This window comes from Petaurus breviceps, unplaced genomic scaffold (assembly GCF_028583685.1).
Source record: "Petaurus breviceps papuanus isolate PSGF00001 unplaced genomic scaffold, PetGlider_PUasm1.0 37, whole genome shotgun sequence".
Classification (NCBI taxonomy): Eukaryota; Metazoa; Chordata; class Mammalia; order Diprotodontia; family Petauridae; genus Petaurus; species Petaurus breviceps.
In genome coordinates this window covers 38,872,656-38,877,253 of record NW_027186296.1, presented here as the reverse complement: position 1 = coordinate 38,877,253, position 4,598 = coordinate 38,872,656, and positions in this window count along the sequence as shown.

Genomic DNA, 4,598 nt, shown 5'->3' with positions numbered 1-4,598 from the left:
GAGTTAGCCATTTATCTTAGTCTAACTGATTTCCCCAAAACTTCAACCTTTTCGTTTGAGCTGCTGTTGTTTCCCACTGCCTCCCATGGGTGGTGTCTGCCAAGCCTCCCTGTGACTCAGCTGCATCCATCTGGTCATGACCAGGGTGATCCAAGGGGCAAGTCCAACTTCAGAGAAGAGGTTGTTGAGTGATGGTGGCAGAGCGAGGTTCTGGAAAGGGCAGTGGGGATCGAGGAGTATTCCAACTCTGCTTCATGGCCAATACTTGAAGGGAGATTGGGACAGAAATAGGACCAAACATGAAAAGGTGAATGTCAAACTTAGGAGATAGTGGCCAGGGATGTGGTTGTATGTGATTAGGTAGGATTGGTATGGAAGACTTGTTGTTCAGTCATTTCAGTCATCTCTGACTCTTTGTGACCCCATTTGAGGTTTTCTTGGCAAAGATATCAGAATGGTTTGTCACTTCATTCTCCAGTTCATTTTACAGATGAGGAAACAGAGGCAAACAGGGTTAAGTGACTTGCCCAGTGACACAGCTAGTGAATGTCTGAGGCCAGATTTGAAGATATCTTTCTGACTTCAGGTCAGGCACTCTATCTACTGCTCCCCCTAACTGCTTAACAATAGAACTGGGACTCAAGAGAGACCACAGGATTTAGAATGAAAAGGACCCTAGAGATACATTAATTCAATCCTCTCATTTTAGAGACAATGAGATTGCTTCCTGGAGAAGTAATGACTCCTCCAAAGTCATGTAGATCAGTGTGAACTCAGTCCTCTGACTTAAAATCTAGTGTTCTTTCCATTGTACTACAGAGAAAGAAAAGTGATAGGCACGAGGGAAAAGTTTCATAGAACTGAATAAACAATGCATTTTTAGAAAGATCTAAGGAATTTGCTCAGCACCTGCCCTGAGAACAGGAAAAAAACAAAGTCAGTATCCAATATGCTTAGAAACTAATAGTAAATTCAGGGAGCGTGGAGTACATGATGAGAGGAAGCATGGCTTAGCAGATAGAGGACTAGCCTTGAAGTCAAGACGTGGATTCAAGTCCTGCCTTAGATACTTACTGGCTATGTGACCTTGAGCAAGTCACTTAACCTTGTTTGCTTCATTTTCCTCATCTGTAAAATGAGATGGAGAAGGAAATGGCAAATCACTCCAGTATCTCTGCCAAGAAAACCCCAAATGGGTTTGTAAAGTCTAACACAACTGAATAAATAAATATATATGTATATATAAAATATACACATATAAATATAAAATCAAATATAATATATTTTATATATAAAACCCTATATAACACTATAATATAGTGAAGTATATCCTATATAAGCCTATGTAATATTATATATAACAGTATATAAACATATAATTGTATAGAGAAACATATAGCCTATATAATTATATATTACATACAATCCTATATAATAGTGTGGTATAGTGAAATATATTATATGTATCATACAGTATATTATACTATCCTGTATTATGTATATATGTAATTATATAAACCAGTATGGCATCATAAAATATATTTTATATAATCATAATATATATCATTATATAATATATACATACATATCATTATATAATCATATATTGTTATTGTTGTTCAGTCATATCCAACTCTTCATGACCCCATCAAGGCTTTTCTTGGCAGAGATACTGGAGTGGTTTGCCATTTCCTTCTCCAGCTCATTTTATAGATGAGAAAACTGAGGCAAACATGGGTAAGTGACTTGCCCAAGGTCACACAACTGCTAAGTGTCTGAGGTCCCCACAAAGATGAATCTTCCTGACTCCAGGCCCACCACTCTCCCCACTGTGTCACCCAGCTAATTTGCTTACCCTTAAATCATGGCTTTGAGTGAGTCTGTTACTAACCAGCTTCGTGACATTGAACAAGTCATTTTCTGTTTCTGGGACTTGATTTCTTCAGCTGTGAAATGAGAAGCTTGTACTAGATGATCCCTAAGGTTCTCTTCTGGTACCAAAAATCTGTTGTTCTACACTACCACTTTCTGGAAATAAAAACAAGGATATGATGGAATTGGCTTAAAAGGCTATGATGAATGGTTCCCATTTAGCTGGTTACAGTGTTTATCTGACTTGGCCAACCTATGCCATTCCTTATTGTGGTCATAAAGGATGACAGCAAGCCAAGAGCTCCGAGGTCATGCTGAAATGTTAGTACACCAAGCAAACACTCACACACCCACAATCATGGGCTGTTCATCAGGAAAGAAAGCTTGACCCACAGTGTTTCCAGAGTTAGAAATCTGTCCTCCTTGCTCCACTCCAAGAGCCTTGCTGCGGGGCTGTCAGAAAAAAGGGAATGGGGGCCCAGAGGAGCTGGGAGGAAATGATGCTATATATGGGCAGGCAGCTCAGCAGAGAAGACCTAGAGAATTGAGACAGCCTGTTAACTGCTCTGCTCATTAATCCATCAGGGGCTGCTTACACATAGATACTCTCTTTGCAAATCATTTGCTGTCTAAATTGGTTGATTTTCATTTGCTAATATTTCATTAATCTTAATCATTCTTTCTCCAGCATCTGATAAAGGATGGTAGAAGGAAACCACAAAAGGATTGTGGGGGTGGGGAGCTCTTATATCTGTTCCTATGTACAAGATAGAGTAAAGGAAAATGGATAGATATACAGACAGTTCAGACAATTCATGGAACTTCAAATCAGGAAGGGACCTAAGATATTATTTGACCCAACCTTTGATAGATAGTTGGGAAGATAGATAGATAGATCGATCGATCGATAGAGTTTTGTTGTTCAGCTGCTTTCAGTCGTGTCCAATTCTTTCTGACCCCATTTGGGGTTTTCTTGGCAAAAATACTGGAGTGGTTTGCCATTTCCTTCTCCAGCTCATGTTACAGAGGAGGAAACTGAGGCAAACAGGGTTAAGTGACTTGCCCAGGATCACACAGCTAGTAAGTGTCTGAAGCCAGATTTGAATTCAGGAAAATGAGTCTTCCTCACTTCAGGACCAGCACTCTATCTACTGTGCCCCCTAGCTGCCCTAATACTAGCACTTAACCTCACAAGATTGTTGTGAGGCCCAACTGAGATAATGAATGTAAAGTTCTATTTAAATATGAACTATCATTATTACTTTGATTTTTGATATGAGGAAAGCAGTCCAGTCAGTTGGTTTCAAAGGAATTCAGTGGGGGAAGAGACAATTTTTATGGGAAGCAGGACAGAGAACTAGGGACTCTATCAAGTCTCTAGATGAGTGTTTCTCAAATTTCATTATGCTCAGAGCACCATCTTGGCAGGATGCCATGGAAAGCTGGGGAGACTCATGCATGCACATGTAATTGCATATATATGTTCCATCCAATTCACTGCATACCCAGCCAAAATTCAGAGCACCCTTCTATGCCAGGGTATACTCTGAGAACCACTACTCTGACCTCATAGAAGGTACCATGAGTGGCTGGGAAAAGACATCAGGCAGTGGAGTCAGCCCAATCTTGTGAACAGAGACCTGTCTGGCTGCAGAAGTGTAGGGCAAGGAAGAAATTCAGAGCAGGGTCTTTTGTTTGGCATTGAGCTGGATGAACACAGGGATGTGAAATATCTCCAAGATAAGCAAACTCTGCAATATAATCCCTCGCCATGGCACTGGCACATGGCACTGATAGAAAGGACTGATGCCATATCGGTTTCTTCAGGTTCCAAACTGTGAGTGTAACGTAGTGGTTCTCAAAGGACACATCATGGCCCAGTTGTTAGGTATTGTGGGAATTCCATGGAACATATACTTGTGGGGTTATGCACATGCAAGTCTCCTTACTTTCCGGCAGTGTATGATAACCCAAGATCTGAAATAGGGAGTGATAATGAAACCACCATCATCTTCTGGGAGTTGTTTGTCCTTCTTGAAGAGGATGGTGACATCAGGAAGGTGATGTCATGACCTGCCAGTGAATTGGATTCAAGTGAGGGAAGGCTGTGCAAAGTCACCAGCCTCACTTTCTCTTTCAGAGCCATTTGGGTCCAGTGGTGGGATATAGATCAGGACAACTGGAGAGGGCCCCAGTTGCAATAGAAGATCTTGGCCTTTTTCAACTAAGGTCTTTTCCAGGTCTCGGTTTGACTGAGGCAGGTAAGGCAAAGAATGACTTCTTTTACATAGTCCAAAAAAAAAAAAATTAATTTGGGAGGGGAAGACTCTCAGGGTTTCTGGCCAAAACAGAAACAATGGCTATTTACATTCACTCTGTGCCATCTAGGTCCAAGCAATGACTATATGGGGCTTGGCCTGGGACCTATTGTTGGCCAATCAATGAGAACCAGAGTGATTTGGGTTTAAGGTATGGTACTTAAGAAAGAAATCTATAAATTAAACCCCAAGATATCTTGTGAGGTTTTAGCAATCAAAATTTATATTCCTTTGGGCAGAGCACCTGCAAGTAAGGGTATGATTTCCTGTGTGGACAGAGGGGGAGAAGGGAGAGACAGAAAGAAGGGAAGGAAAGAAGGAAAGAAGGAAGGGAGGAAGGAAGGAAGGAAGGAAGGAAGGAAGGAAGGAAGGAAGGAAGGAAGGAAGAGAGGAAGGGAGGAAGGAAGG